General features: G+C 46.4%; 1 long non-coding RNA gene across 1 annotated transcript; it reads left to right on the top strand.

The window, feature by feature from the left end:
- Nucleotides 1-2,980: 2,980 nt before the first annotated feature.
- LOC122706786 lies at nt 2,981-12,336 on the top strand. The gene is made up of 3 exons (XR_006344463.1): nt 2,981-3,120; nt 10,588-10,656; nt 11,470-12,336. It is a non-coding gene; the product is annotated as an uncharacterized LOC122706786 (long non-coding RNA).
- Nucleotides 12,337-16,822: the final 4,486 nt, after the last annotated feature.

The raw sequence follows: 16,822 nt of genomic DNA, 5'->3' as shown, positions 1-16,822 counted from the left end.
CTGGGGTCACAAAGAGTTGGGCTCGACTGAGCGACAAACACTTTCATTTTTTGACTGCCCTAGGGCTCAGGGCTAAAGATGGACTTTCCCAGCACAATGGGTCATGGAAACGTCTTACCTTGGGATGGATGCCCTCTCACCATCCTTTTTTCTATGCTCCACCCGGAGCCCACTCGCCACATTCTACCTCTCTGTCTCCTTTGCTAAAGCCCAAGATGACACCCACGTGATGTGACTGCCACCTCACACAGCGGAGTCATCACAAAGACTCTCAACAGGTGAGCTACCTCTGCTTCCAAAGGTCACAGGGATTGGTGTGCATAAGCCTCTCTCCTGGCCCCTGTGGGAGACAGACTGAGGACCCCCAAAGTCCACATCCCCATTCCTGAAACCTGTGAACGCGTTTTCTTGTGTCACACAGAAGACTGCGTATGTGATTAGGGAAATTAATCCAGAGATGCGGAGATTAACCTGGATTCCCTGGGGAGGGCACTTGTAAGTGAATCAGAGAAGGGGAGTCTGAAGATGTGAGGATGAAGCAAAGATCAGAGTGATGTGAGTCGTGAGCCATGGAATCGGGGCACCCTCTGCAAGCTGGAAAAGACTGTAGATGAGTGGGGGTTAGATTTGGAGTTGAGACGTGATCAGTGAGTTCCTGTCACTCCAGCCCTTCCTCCTACAAAGTCCCTTAGATTCTTATTGGATTGCTTATACCCGCAGTGAACATTTGGGGAGATTCTAAAGATTCTAAAGAAATCTGAAACCCACCCCCTGCCCCAGTCCATGGGGGAGGGTCATCAGAAAACACTGCCTCATCTCTCAGACTCGATCTTCGTGCCTCAGAACACCTCCTGGGCCCTTGTTATACCAGGACTCTGCTTCCTCACTTCGTCCCTCCTTGCCCTTGACGAGCTGTGAGCTGTCAGCAGTGGTGGAGGATATGGAATGAGCAGGGGGAGCCCAGAGCCTGTGAGGAAGTGTAGCCCCATCAGGAAATGACATCAAAGTCTGTACTTTTACTCCCTCTGCCCACCCCCCACCCAATGAAAAGAGTAAAACATTTATTGATGTATCAGTTTCCTTCTTTTTTTTAATTTGCTTTTATTTTTAATTGGCGGATAATCGCTTTACAGTGTCGTGTTGGTTTCTGCCATATAGTAACATAAACCAGCTACAAGTATACATACGTCTTCTCCCTCCTGAGCCTCTCTCCCACCCCTCTGGATCATTGCTGAGCTCCAAGCTGAGCTCCACGTGCTACACCACAGCTTCCCACTAGCTAGCTGTTTTCGCATATGATAGTGCATACGTCTCAGGGCTACTCTCTCAACTTGTTCCACTCGCTCCTTCCCTTGTTGTGTCCACAAGTCCATTCTCTAATTCTGCATCTCTATTACTACCCTGCAAATAGGTCCATCAGTACCATTTTGCTAGATTCCATATATATATATATATATATATATATATATATATATATATGTTTTGCGTGTGTGCAAGTTAAGTCGCTTCAGTTATGTCTGACTCCTTGTGACCCTATGGACCGTAGCCACCCAGGCTCCTCTGTCCAAGGGATTCTCCAGGCAAGAACACTAGAGTGGGTTGCCAGGCCCTCCCCCAGGGGATCTTCCCAGCCCAGGGATTGAACCCACATCTTCTGCATTATTTTTACTTTTTATCCTGAGAAAAATTATGATTTTTAAAAACTTGTTCACAGGATGAATAACAATCTGTGACCAAAGTTGAACAAACAGAACCCTAACTTATGTGGCTGATTTCACAGTTTTTGACAGATTTCTGGCTTTTCCAATAGCAACTCAAGTTCCCCTGGGACCTCACTGGAATGAAGTCAGGACAACATGTTGAGTCCCGTGGCTCCATCATTTCATTCAATTCCCTACTCCTCTCTCCCCTTCTAGGTGCTTCTTTGTAGACTGATGTTCAAGGGTCCGCCCAGCTGACATCCACCCACTCTGGCATTTCCATTCTGAACCCTCCCAGTACTGGTCCTGAAGGAAAACATGCTCTTACCCAAACATGATATGCTTGTTTATTGAGAAAGGCATCCTTAGAGGATTATTGCCTTCCCCTAGTAATAGCTGAAATGTGAGCAGACATAAACTCTCACATGACCGAGATAATCCTCTCTGAGATAGTATCAATGTGTTTTTTATTTGTCAAAATGAAAACAGCTTCAATGTTTCTGATTGTGAAGTAATACATGTTTATTGTAGAAAGTTCAGGGGAAGAAAGTACAGATTGAATTACAATGATGAAAATACATCACCCAGAGAAAGTCATAATTTAAACTTTGGAATATAAATTTCCAAATATTTCACTAAACACACACACATTCACACGCATCTTTTGTTGTGATTTTATTTTAAAAATAGCATATTACTCATGTTAGCTAAGTTTTATTGTTGCTGTTTAGTCGCTCAGTCGTGTCTGACTCTTTGGTGACCCCATGGACTGCAGCCCATCAGGCTCCTCTGTCCATGAAATTCTCCAGGCAAGAATACTGGAGTGAGTTGCCATTTCCTCCTCCAGGGGATCTTCCTAACCCAAGGATCCAACCTGAGTTTCCTGCATTAGCAGGTGGATTCTTTACCACTGAGCCACCTGGGAAGACCAGGTAAGTGTTACTGTAGCAATAAATGAACTCTGGATTCTCAGTGACTTGATAATACAAAGGTTATTCCTCGTTCATACTTTTGCAGCACAAGTTGGCAGGGGCTCTGTTCTACTCAGCCGTTCAGGGAGCTGAGCTAATGGAGACACAGCACTTTGTCTGGACCACGGGGTCGTCTTGGTGGCTGCAGGAGGGAAGCAAGACTGGAGAATTAGGCTTTGGGTTTCTGCTTCCTCAGCCCCAAAATGACACAAGTCACTCCTACACACATCTCATTGGCCAGAACCAGTCGGATGATCCTACTCAGCTTCAGTGAAACTCTAGTTCTTATATTTAACTTGTGAAATAACCGGGAGGCAGGAGGCATCTATTATGCATGCACAGCACATCCTAGTTTGCAGACTGTGTCCATCTATTCCTTCCTGCTTGCCCTCATCTACCCCATGATTGCCATCCACATTTGCCTGTTGAGGTGACTGAGGTTTGCACAGGTATGTCACTTGCAAAAATCTGATCATTAGCAAGGGTGGTGGTAGAGATGGGCCATCTGTGCCCTTCTCTGGGGCTCATAGAGACCCGAATGGCAGTCAGGAGATTTTTAATTGCATGCATTTCAGACAGAAGCAGCATGAGGCTCAGAGACGTTAAGACGCCCACCCTGGGTGGCACAGCCAAGACTCCACTCCAGGCCTAGTGTCCGTCTGGCTATGTGGAGTTGTCATTCAGGCAGTGATTCTGTATGGATCAGTGGTAACAAGTTAGCGATGATCCAAGGTGGGGGCCTGAGAGTTTGGAGAAAAAGAGAAGTCAATGAAGAACAGATTCAGCACAGTGACTGACTTCATCTCCTAATGTTTACTTTCCATTCATACGCCACTCAGCACGTCTCATGTATTCTTAATGAGAACATTCTATTAATGCCAATGGGATTGATCTTGAAGGAAGCATTAAGGGCGGTAGAACGTGACCGTTGTGTAGTATTGACTAGGAATCATTATCCGACCACATTTGCTCTGACCTTATCATTAGCTGGCAAAGAGAACTAGGACATCAGTGTGTTTCTCCAAAGCTGTGTCCATGGCTGGGGGAAGGCCTGAGCCCACTGTGGGGATGAACACTCGTCCTTTCTGAATGGTCTCAGGTGAAGAGCTGGCCCCGAGATGGACAGAGCAAAGAACCGGAGGGGCCGCCGGGCCCCCACCCACTCCTCCCCCTGCCTCCTGGGCTCAGGGTCCTTCCGGCTTCAGTGACATCAGAGGCTCACATGACACACAGCAGGATGCTACTAAGAGATTTCACCTCCACACGCTCTTTGTGCCTCAGTCTCCTCACCTGCAAACTGGGTCCACTTCACTCGTCCACTTCTTGTGAGGATTAAGTGAGTTAATAAACTCGAACCCTGGGACTTCCCTGGCCATACTGTGGTTAAGACTTCACCTTCCCACTACAGGGTGTGGGTTCGATCCCTGTCGGGGAGCTAAGTACCTCATAGACGAAAAACCAAAACATAAAACTGAAGCAATGTTGTAACAAATTCAATAAAGACTTTAAAAAAAAAAAAAGGAAAGAACCCCTCAGCCCACCCGGAAGAAGCTCCTGCACCTCACCCCTCAGAATGGAGGCACTGCAGAGGGACTGATTCTCCCTACCCAGGTCCATGGAGAAAACCCCAAAGGGTAGACCCTAATTAGCTGCGTAAGTCATGTGCCCATCCTGATGGTGGTCAGCTGTGACCATGGAGCTGGAAACTGTGATAACCTGCCCCCTCCCTTAAGAACAGCAATAACCAAACTCACAGCACTTACTCTGTGGTAGTTCATGTTCCAAACACTTATTCATATCGACTCCTTTCATCCTCTTTACAGTACTAGGAGATAATCCATAAAGTGAGTACATTTAAGATCATCCCTATTGTAGGACTTCCCTAGGACTCAGACAGTAAAGAATCTGCCTGCAATGCAGGAGGCCTGGGTTCAATCCCTGGATGGGGAAGTTTCCCTGGAGAAGGGAATGGCTACCCACTCTACCCACTCCAGTATTCTTGCCTGGAGAATTCTATGAACTGAAGTGACTTAGCACATAACCGCTTAACAATGTTGAGGTAGTTTCAGGTGAATAGCAAAGGGGCTCAGTCATAAATATACATGTATCCATTGAGTAGAGTTCCATGTGCTATACAGTAGTAGGTCCTTGTTGGTTATCCATTGAAAGATATTTTTGATTCTAGCTATGGAAAGTAAGAGGATGAGGAGTTTATATTTCTGCCAGGATTTTCCGTAAGATAAAATTTATGCATCTTTTTAATGGAGAGAGTTGAGCTGACTCCACCTAAACAAATCATAAAATGGCTGTGTTAATTGCTGTTGAAAAGAGGAATGGTGGTTTGCTTTGATGTGGAGTTCAGGTATTCCTGTTTACAGTTCCTTTCTATAGATCAAACAGTGCCACCAGCCTTAGCATCTTCTGACATTTGCAAGTTTTAAGCATTGTTCTTTTCAGGCAGGAAGACTCAGAATCAGATATTCATTCCCTCAGGCTACTTCAGGTAGGGATTAAAGAGATATTAGAGGAACTTGCTCTTTTTTTATCCTTAAATGTGTCATGAATGATTGAAGAAAAATACTTCCTTTGTTCGCCTATTCTGAGCAGCCATTTGGAAGGTGATGATTTCTGGAGAGGAAATTGGAAAGATGTTGGTAGATCATCCAACCCTTGATTACACTGAACCCTGCCACCCTCCTTTCTTTACAAGCTGAAGTACGCTGGCTTCCACTGCCAGGTTCAGGTGAGAAATGGTGTGGTTCTACCCACTGAAAGGCAAGGCTTTGATTTTGTGATAGGCTTTCATTGATTTAATCATGTGGACTGTAAACATTGATGAAGGAGCTAACTACCCTGTTCCAGGAGCTGCCTCTGGCACAGCGCGAGTGGAGATGAGTCAGATTCAAGCCCCAGCCCTTGAAGAATTCACAGTCTTGGAAACGAAAAGCTAGCCCGTTAATTACCTGGCTTTACAGATGCTTCATCATGTGGATGGAAGGATCTTGGGGAGCACTGATTCTGACTTGAAGATCAGAGAAGCTGTGTCCTGCAGGATGAGTAGAGTTCTAAGATCAAGGACATTAGAAAGGACTCATGAGGGGCATGCAGAGCATCAGGCAGGAGGTCTGAGTGTCAGGGGAGCAGAGAATGGTGTCATGAGGCTGGGAGAGGGAAAGGGGCTTGGTGGGGGGGGGGGGGGCAGGATGTGGAGGAGCAGCTGATGAGTTTACAGAATTAGAAAAGGTGATACCAACCAGGGTTCTGAGCCTTCCCCAGTCAATAGAAATTGAGTGGGGGACAGACAAGAAATTCAGGCAAGGCTTTACTGGGGTCCATGCTTCAGCAGGTGGTATGGCAAGGTAAGAACAAACAAGAGGCTCCCTTTCTTGCTCCCTCCCCAAGGCGGGAGGTGAGCTTATTCCTTATATGTGTGTGAGGGTAGGGGTGTGTCCAGGGGTTGGCCTGGTGAGGTGGCTTAGGTGGGTCTGCCCATCCCTTGAGTGGTATTGTGTGCAGTGGGCATGTGTAGTACCCTGCTTTCCCTCCCGACACCCAGTTTTTGCTCCCAGCTCTTTAAAAATGGCAGTAGAGTTGGTTTTTTGTTGTTGTTGTCTTTTTGTATCTTTTGGTCCAGAATTGACCAACTGCACTGCATACAGTTATTTTTAGTCCCATACAGTTTCTTTGTATCTTGCTGCTCTAGAAGAGCTGAGTCTAGGTGCAAGCACTGCAGGGAAGGGTCTTGGGTCCCAGCCTGTCTCAAAGAAGAAAGCATGGATCCTGAAGGTCTTGCAGGTCATGTTGAGGAGTGAAATTTTATAAGAGCCCAGACCCATCAAAGCAGGGCTGTGCGTGAGCATTTGTCCCTGGTGTGATGTTCCTTGCTCTGTTAACCTCCTTTTCCTATTCCCTTTAAGCCTTGGTGGTCCCTAAGTTTTGTCAGTGACCCCATCTTTCTTAATCTGCTCTTAAGAAACAGTGACAACTTCTTTTTTTTTTTTTAATTTTTTTGTTGTTGTTGTTAGTTGGAGGCTAATTACTTCACAACGTTTCAGTGGGTTTTGTCATACATTGATATGAATCAGCCATAGAGTTACACGTATTCCCCATCCCGATCCCCCCTCCCACCTCCCTCTCCACCCATTCCTCTGGGTCTTCCCAGTGCACCAGGCCCGAGCACTTGTCTCATGCATCCCACCTGGGCTGGTGATCTGTTTCACCATAGATAATATACATGCTGTTCTTTCGAAACATCCCACCCTCACCTTCTCCCACAGAGTTCAAAAGTCTGTTCTGTACTTCTGTGTCTCTTTATCTGTTTTGCATATAGGGTTATCGTCACCATCTTTCTAAATTCCATATATATGTGTTAGTAATGTTCTTTACCTTTCTGGCTTACTTCACTCTGTATAATGGGCTCCAGTTTTATCCATCTCATTAGAACTGATTCAAATGAATTCTTTTTAACGGCTAAGTAATATTCCATGGTGTATATGTACCACAGCTTCCTTATCCATTCATCTGCTGATGGGCATCTAGGTTGCTTCCATGTCCTGGCTATTATAAACAGTGCTGCGATGAACATTGGGGTGCACGTGTCTCTTTCAGATCTGGTTTCCTCAGTGTGTATGCCCAGAAGTTGGATTGCTGGGTCATATGGCAGTTCTATTTCCAGTTTTTTAAGAAATCTCCACACTGTTTTCCATAGTGGCTGTACTAGTTTGCATTCCCACCAACAGTGTAAGAGGGTTCCCTTTTCTCCACACCCTCTCCAGCATTTATTGCTTGTAGACTTTTGGATAGCAGCCATCCTGACTGGCGTAAAATGGTACCTCATTGTGGTTTTGATTTGCATTTCTCTAATAATGAGTGATGTTGAGCATCTTTTCATGTGTTTGTTAGCCACCTGTATGTCTTCTTTGGAGAAATGTCTGTTTAGTTCTCTGGCCCATTTTTTGATTGGGTCATTTATTTTTCTGGAATTGAGCTGCAGGAGTTGCTTGTATATTTTTGAGATTAATCCTTTGTCTGTTTCTTCATTTGCTATTATTTTCTCCCAATCTGAGGGCTGTCTTTTCACCTTACTTATAGTTTCCTTTGTAGTGCAAAAGCTTTTAAGTTTCATTAGGTCCCATTTGTTTAGTTTTGCTTTTATTTCCAATATTCTGGGAGGTGGGTCATAGAGGATCCTGCTGTGATTTATGTCGGAGAGTGTTTTGCCTATGTTCTCCTCTAGGAGTTTTATAGTTTCTGGTCTTACATTTAGATCTTTAATCCATTTTGAGTTTATTTTTGTGTATGGTGTTAAAAAGTGTTCTAGTTTCATTCTTTTACAAGTGGTTGACCAGTTTTCCCAGCACCACTTGTTAAAGAGGCTGTCTTTTTTCCATTGTGTATCCTTGCCTCCTTTGTCGAAGATAAGGTGTCCATAGGTTCGTGGATTTATCTCTGGGCTTTCTATTCTGTTCCATTGATCTATATTTCTGTCTTTGTGCCAGTACCATACTGTCTTGATGACTGTGGCTTTGTAGTAGAGTCTGAAGTCAGGCAAGTTGATTCCTCCAGTTCCATTCTTCTTTCTCAAGATTACTTTGGCCATTCGAAGTTTTTTGTATTTCCATACAAATTGTGAAATTATTTGTTCTAATTCTGTGAAAAATACCGTTGGTAGCTTGATAGGGATTGCATTGAATCTATAGATTGCTTTGGGTAGAATAGCCATTTTTACAATATTGATTCTTCCAATCCATGAACACGGTATGTTTCTCCATCTGTTTGTGTCCTCTTTGATTTCTTTCATCAGTGTTTTATAGTTTTCTATGTATAGGTCTTTTGAAGAGACAGTGACAACTTCTAAAAGTACAACTCACCCTAAAGTGCCTGTCTGAGTTCCAGACCCAAAGCATTCCAGTCTCCTCCTGAACCCTCCCAACTCCCCACTCCGTGTCCCAGCATGTCCGGACCAGAATTCATGGGGTTGCTTTCTGGGTTTCCTGTCCAATAAAGGTTGCCACCACATACCCACTGGGTTTCACTATTGACTCCTCCCTCCCTCTCAATGCCCAAATCTAATTTGTCTAAATTGCCATCCAAATTACCACTTATGTTTCATTTAAATCCCCACCATTACAACCCATCTCCACCACTTCCATTAAGATCCTTGCCACCACTCACCTGGACCACACAAGAGCCTCTGACTGTCTTCATGTCTCCCTTAGCTCCTTTTTCCACAACATCCTTTTTCACTGCTAAAATGGCAATCTGACATTACTTCCCAGCTTAAAATTCTTCAGGGTCTCGGCATTGCCTCCTCCATAGCATGATCACAAAATTCTGCAGATCCCCACTCTCTCCTACAAGTCTCTCCTTATAGGCCTCATTGTCCTTCCTTCTGGTCCAATGGGGCTCAGCCCTGGCTATATATTTGGATTACCTGAGGTTGATGCTCAATTATCCCTGACCAGAGATTCTGGGATGGGGCCCCAGATTCTAGTGTTTTGTTTAAGTTCCCAGATGTTGCTAATGCATCACCAGAGGTAAGCACAACTGAATCAGCCCTACTTACGAGGGATGTCAAAACTCCTGGTCTCCAAGATATGGAGTAGAAGGAACAAAGATAAGCAGCCACACCCCTTCATCTGCCACCCTGTCATGATGTTTTTAAGAGTTTGCCAACCAACTGTGTAGCAGATATCCCTGGAAACCTTGAATGGGCCAATAAAAAAAAAAATGAGACTCTTCATATAGCAGCTAGCTTCCTTCTTTTTACTTGTTAGAAAGAGGATGGAGTGTCTTCTCTGGTGACTCAGATGGTAAAGAATCTGCCTGCAATGTAGGAGACCCAGGTTCGATCCCTGGATTGGGAAGATCCCCTGGAGAAGGGAATGGCAACCCACTCCATTGTTCTTGCCTGGAGAATCCCATGGAGAGAGGAGCCTGGCAGGCTACAGTCCATGGGATCACAGAGTGGGACACAACTGAAGCAACTTAGCACACACACACAAGGGGATAGAGAGGCAGCTTTGGCTGCCCAAGTGGAGCAGAGAGTTGCATGCTCTTTAGGAATAACCATGTGGGGCTGGGAGGTGGGTAGAGGATGACTCCAGTAACAAAGATTATCTTGCTTCCCTTGACTTCATTTCCTAGCTACCTGACTGTACTAGTTTTCTCGAGCTGTGTAACAAAGTAAGGCAAACTGAATGCTTCAGTAGCAACTAGAAGCCTAAGATCCAGGTGTTGGCAGAGTTGGTTCCTTCTGATGGCAGTGAGGAAGAATTGAATTTCCACGTCTTTCTCCCAGCTTCCGGTGGCTTGCTGTCAATCTTTGGCAATCTTTTCTGGCGGTTTTGTTGGTGTTCCTCAGCTAGTAGACACATCACCCTGAGCTCTGCTTTTGTCTTCATACGGTCTTCTCCCTGGGTTCATGTCTGTGTTTAAATTTTCTCTTTTTATAAGGACACCAGTCAAGTTGGATGAGGAACCCAACCAACTTCTGCATGACCTTGTCTTAACTAACTGAATCTGTCATGACCTATATCCAAAGATCACACTCTGAGGTCTAGGGGTTAGGACTTCCCATATGAATGGCAGGGGCAGGGGGTGTGAACTGGGAGGGCACAATTCAGCCTATCTTCTTGACAGAGGGGCAGGCAGATCAGGGGTTTACCTGAATGCTGCATAAAAGGGGCAGCTATAACCTTAAAACTGGGCGTGGTTTTTCTCTCTTCTCCTAGCAGTCCAAAGCAACTAAAAAATCTAGAGAAGAAATGAGAAAGAAACCATCTGTAGCTGGATCTCAAATCCTCAAACCCATAGATTCTGAAATCACCTTCATTTCCTTTTAACCCCCTAAATCTTGTTTACATCTTGGATTCGATTGACAATTTTAAGTCTGGCTTCTATTCCTCTTTTTCCAGGCCCAGTGTTGGGTAGATGTATATTCTCACCAGATAAGGAGAACCGAAAGTAAAAAGCCTTTCATGGAGGTGAGACTTCATTATTTAAGTCTGATGTGCAAGAACAGCTGGAAGGAGCTGGGAGAATCAGCAGCGTAAAATGTGTGTGAGCGTGTGCTCAGTCCCTCAGTCAAGCCTGACTCTTTGTGACCCCATGGACTCTGGGAGTCCACCGGGCTCCTCTGTCCCTGGAATTCTTCAGGCAAGAATCCTGGAGTATTTCCTCCTCCAGGTGATCTTCCCCACCCAAGGATTGAACCAGGGTCTCTTACATCTCCTGCATTGGCAGGCAGGCTCTTTACCACTAGCACCACCTGGGCTAACAGCCCATGGGGCTGCAAAAGAGTTGGACAGGATTTGACGGCTAAACAACAACAACCTATAGAAAAGGGCGTTGTCCCCAGGTCACCCCCTGGGGACCTCTCTGAGGGTTCCCTGTGCTCTTTATTCTGGGGCTCAGATATGACAGACAGCCCACATCATCGGCTTTTCATCTAGGGCTGCTGGCTTCAGGCTCAGGACATGCACACATTTCTTAAAAGACAAGTTGGCAAGCACATATGCTTATAAAGCAGACAGGCAGCACCTTCCTAGCGAGTGTTTATTTCAGGTCAAGTTCTCTTCACAGAGGGACACACAGTCACTAAGGATCAGATCCTTGTGTTTAAATGGCATAAAATGCAGTGTATGAATGAGGTACCCATCCCCCCTCTTCATCTCTTGCACGGTCACCAGGGATAATCTTATTTGGCCTTCGGATTGTGGGCGGCTCAGTTAATCTCATTAAAGGAAGCCAGTGCCTCCTGAATTCTCAGTCTGTCCTGCTCTCTCTCCTCCTTCCAGGAATGGTTTTAATGGCCCCACAAAGGGCTCAACCCAGCGCACCACGAATTTGTGATAACGTCCCGTGTTGGGTGAGCTGAACCTTCCTGCCTGGGGAGCTGATGCCATCTGCCCATTTATTGACAGCCTTGTCAGCAAAAATCTGGATTCTGAGGGTTGGCAGGCAGCCAGGCTGCTTTCCACTGTCTATCCAGCGTCTTAGTAACAGATGTGGCGCTCATGCCTGGGGCTGCAGTTGGCTAATCGCTGTATGCGTGTGCTATTTATCGGGGGTGGAGGGACGGCATGAAGGGATACGTGTTTTCCAGGAAGGAATTTGTATTCCTTTCCAGGTTCTCTTTTTCAGATTTAAAAAAAAAGCAACTGACTTTTCAAAATGTGAAAGAATCAGCTTATTGTTCAACATTAGGAAAAAAAAAAATCATTCCAAACCATGTGAACATTTGTTCAATGCTTTTGTTGAAATCACAAGTTACGCAAGTTTTGCGGACTTGAGTATTGGCTCTACAAGTCATTTTCTGTATTGTCCCCTTGTCCTTGAAAGATGTTTTTTAATTGCACTGTAATACAAAAGCAAGATTTGGGAGTTTTTTGGTTTTTGGTTTTTTTTTTTTTTTTACAAATAATGCTTCAGTCGGTGTTACCTTATCCCCAGTCAATGGAAATCAATCAGACTGTTTACTGAATGAATCAAGAATAAATGCATGACTCAGAGAAGAGGTAATTTGTACGTCCTTGAGAAAAGGAATTTTTCTGGCAGTACCTTTACTTTGAAAGTAGAAAACAAGAGAAAAGGAAGACTTGGACAGAAACAAATAGCAGCTTCTCTCCAGAGCTGTGACACACATCCTGACCAGGCATTCCAAGACAGACATCACATTTCAATTTTGAGCCTCTTATGAAAGCAGTTTTGTTGGAAGATTTGTTTTCCCCTTAAATGTAAGGCTCTTAGCCACTGATTCCTGCAGGTTCTATGTTTGTTCATTCAGCCATAACAAAAGGAGTCTTGGATCAGGAGAAAAAGCTAGAGCAGAGGCACTTAAGCCACGCTGGCACCAAGAAAAGGGAACCATTCCCCTGGGAGATGGGGAAGACACCAGCGGGGGAGGGGCACTGGTGAGTCACTTGCAGTTCCCTGAATCAGGGCGTCTAGTCAAGGCTATGGTTGTTCCAGTGGTCATGTATGGATGTGAGAGTTGGACTGTAAAGAAAGCTGAGCGCCGAAGAATTAATGCTTTTGAACTGTGGTGTTAGAGAAGACTCTTGAGAGCCCCTTGGACAGAAAGGAGATCAAACCAGTCAATCCTAAAGCAAATCAGTCTTGAATATTCATTGGAAGGACTGATGTTGAAGCTGAAACTCCAATACTTTGGCCACCTGATGTGAAGAGCTGACTCATTTGAAAAGACCCTGATGCTGGGAAAGATTGAGGGCAGGAGGAGAAGGGGATGACAGAGGATGAGCTGGTTGGATGGCATCACCGACTCAATGGACATGGGTTTGGGTGGACTCTGAGAGTTGGTGATGGACAGGGAGGCCTGGCGTGCTGCAGTTCGTAGGGTCACAAAGAGTCAGACATGTCTGAGCGACTGAACTGAACTGAACTGAACCAGGGAGGAGGAACACATTGAAGGTGTTTCCTTGTTAATTACTCCTTGCCACTGTGCACATCAAAAAGGCAAAGCTCTTGTTCTAGTGTTATGTGCTAGTATTAGTAGCTCAGTTGTATCTGACACTTTGCACCAGGCTCCTCTGTCCGTGGGAATTCTCCAGGCAAGAATACTGGAGTGGGTTGCCATTCCCTTCTCCAGGGGATCTTCCCAACCCAGGAATTGAACCTGGGTCTCCAGTATTGCAAGCAGATTCTTCACCATCTGAGCTGGCAAAGCTCTTGAATGGGAATCAAAGAACCCACCAGTGGGGAAAAAAACCCAGGGGAGGCCCTCTTGCCCAGCACAGGGGACTGAGCCAGTCCTAGGCTGTTTAAGATATAAGGTAGTCCCTGGGAAGTACAAGAAGCCTCACACCACCCCGGGTGCCTAGAGGCAAGTGGCAAAACCCTGCAGAATGCATTCTCATCTGGTGTCCTGAGACAAGAGCCACTGTCTCCTGAAGAGCTAGTCTCCAACCAAATGAGACAACAGAAGCCTGTACAAAGGAATGCAAAGTATACATGACTTTCTATGTACAAAGTCAGCTGCAACAAAACCAGGAGAATGCATAATTACATTTAGGGTTCTAGTGTTCAAATGGTAGGACTACCAGTGACCACTTTGGGCTTTTGTATTGAACTGTAAGGAGATCCAACCAGTTAATCCTAAAGGAAGTCAGTCCTGAATATTTGTCAGAAGGACTAATGCTAAAGCTGAAGCTCCAATACTTTGGCCACCTAATGCAAAAATCCAACTCATTGGAAAAGACCCTGATGCTGGGAAAGATTGAGGGCAGGAGGAGAAGAGGACGACAGAGGACAAGATGGTTGGATGGCATCACTGACTCAATGGGCATGAATTTGATCAAACTCCAAGAGATGGTGAAAGACAAGGAAGCCTGGCATGCTGCAGGCCATGGGGTTGCAACAGTCAGACACAACTTAGCGACTGAACGACAACAACAAATTGTACTTTATGGTCTCAGTATTGCTTTCATATGCATTTCCTTACCCAACGGAAGGCTTTCATCCTTGCTGATGTCCAGGCTAGACTATTGGTGCTGTCACTGACTTCAGGTTAGGACACTGGCTTGATTCTGAGCCCTCCTACATTAAGACCTAAGAGCCTGCCAGTTGCTGGATGCGAATGAGACCAAGGGAAGACACAAAAGTACGGCCAGTGCCAGCAATTGGGGTGGGGGGTGAGGCCCTCAGGGGTGACCTGCAGACTCAGAGATTGCTCACATCACAGCTGTGGGCACCCCCTTTACTTGACAGATGAGGACTTGGCTCTGGGCCAGAATGTCTACAGGACAATTTTGCCCTGTGCGTAAACCCAGACCAGGGCTCCTAGGAGATGCCCAAAGGCGAGGCCAGGGGGGATGAACAGAAGACCATCGTTATCCCTAATTGCACAGCACTGGGTGGGGCTCTTTCTGCAGAGCAGGGATGGGCATCTTCGCCTGGCAAGAAGGCATAGCCCCCCATCACACCCTGTTAATCCTCCTCCCAAGTAGCCATTGCTCCCCAGTCCAGTGGTAGAACGTAAGAGGATGTGTTTGCTGCTGATGGAGCGAGCAGACACTGGCAGGGTGAGGAACAGGAAAGGGAAGCTGCTCTCTCAAGTCCTCATGAAATTTGGGAAAGGGCTTTAAGAACAGCACGCATAGTCCAGCATCCAGGCCTGTGTGCCCACCACCCCCCTTACCTTTCCCTCCCGGGAAGCTGAGCAGTGTGGTTTCTGCCCCTTCCACCAACCGGCGCCTCTGCTTCTGCCTCAGCCTCCATCTCCGCAGTGCCTGACAGCTGGTGGGCTGCCCACCTCTCTCTCCACACTGGCCCAGGCTGTGAGAACCCAGACAAAGGCCATCTGGAGTGTGCGAGACTAAGTGAGCCAAAGAACAAGGGTTGCATTTTATCAGCGCACCCTGGATGCCAGACAGCTCGCCTCCTGGGAGCTCTGCCCGGACGGGTTGGTGCACGATAGTGAGAGGCTGCCCGAGCTCAGGGATGCTCATCAGTGAAGAGCGGATCTCCTGCCTGGTGCCGAAGATGCTACCTGCACCGCCAAGCCGGGGAAGCCTTCCTCTCTGCTCTGCCTTCCCTTCTCTGCTTGGCCGGGCTCATGGGGACTGTGAGTTTCTAGCTGACGTGCAGCTCCAGTAGCCGTTGCTAAGAGCTGCCTGGCTGGAAATGAATGGCAATCAGGTGTGGGGGTCGCAGCCTGCCTTCCCAGGGGCCCCTGGCTGCTGGCAAGCTGAGAGCTCCAGGCAGGAGTCGCCAGCAGTTTGTTCTTTGTTCAGTCTTCTAGCCAAGCTTGGCTGCAGCTGCTCATTTTTTTGTGTCTTCCTACCTGCTCCGAGACACTGGAGTTGCCTGGCAAGCAGCCAACATGCCCCATCTTCTCCCCTTCCCTCTCCTGCTCCCCCTGCCAGAGCTGCAAAGGGCTGAGACCACGACACCACAGCACCGCTGGAAGAAAGGCTGCCGACCCTGCCCATACTTAGGGATGCTTACTGCATTCTCTGTGCTCAACTGCCAACTTGATCCTTACAAGGACATGGCCCTAAGCATAGGCCAAACCAACAGTCTCCCCGGACCCAATATTTAAAGCTAACGAGTGTAACAGCCCAGCTGCAAGACAGTTTGGAGCCACGGGGTCTGCCACGACTATCCCAGTTGAAAAAGGTACTGCTGCCCAGTCCCCAAGGGCCTCATGTTGTCATATCTCCCAAGTTTTCAAGAAAAGCCAGAAATTCTAATCTCTGTATAAAATCTCTGAATTTTTATGTGCATGCATGCTCAGTTGCATCAGACTTTTTGTGACCCTGTGGACTATAGCCCAGCAGGCTCCTCTGTCCATGGGATTTCCCTCTCAAGAATACTGGAGTGTGTTACCATTTCCTTTCCCAGGGGTTCTTCCAACCCAGGGATCGAACCCTTGTCTCTTGTGTCTCCTGCACTGACAGGGGGATTCTTTACCACTGGCGCCACCTGGGAATTTTTATATATATTGGCAACAAATCCCAAGTTTTCTTAAGCATTTGAACAAACCATGTCTGTGGGATGTTTGGGGCCCTGGGGCTGTCAGTGTTGTGATTTCTGCCCCAAACTTGTGAGGATAAAGCTACAAGCCCCATTTGGGTCTGGCTGTGCTCATCCCCACTGAGTGTAGGAATCCAGCTCGCTGGCCTCCTTCTCAAGGGTTCTGATGGGGGTTGTGTGTTGCTTTGTCTCCCTCTTGGGGGATAGCTGAGGTCTTCCTGGAATTAGCCAGGAAGAAACTAAGTTGTCAGTACAGACACTTTTCTAAGTTCATTCTTGCCTGGGTTCCAGGGTTGATCTAAGTGTATTTGTTTTCCATGCTCTGTAACGAATTACCATAAACTTGGCTAAAAACAACACAAATTTATTATTGGACCAACTGTGAGTCTATAGCATGGGTTAGTTGGTTCTGCTGCTCAGGGTCTCAACAGATCTTGGCCAGGACCGAATCTTATCTTCTGAGTTCATTCAAGTTAGTGGCAGAATTCATTTACTTTCAGTTGTAGGGCTGAACTGAAATTAAACTGAAACTGTGTCCCCATTGAACACTAATTCCCATTCACCCTCCCCAACCCACAATCCCACCCCCAGCCCCTGACATCTACCAATGTACTTTCTGACTCTATGAATTTCAGTATTCTAGGTACCTTGTATGTG

Source organism: Cervus elaphus, chromosome 13 (genome assembly GCF_910594005.1).
Source record: "Cervus elaphus chromosome 13, mCerEla1.1, whole genome shotgun sequence".
NCBI classification, from domain to species: Eukaryota; Metazoa; Chordata; class Mammalia; order Artiodactyla; family Cervidae; genus Cervus; species Cervus elaphus.
Note: the sequence above shows the minus strand (reverse complement) of the source record. Positions and strands in the feature narration are given on the sequence as shown.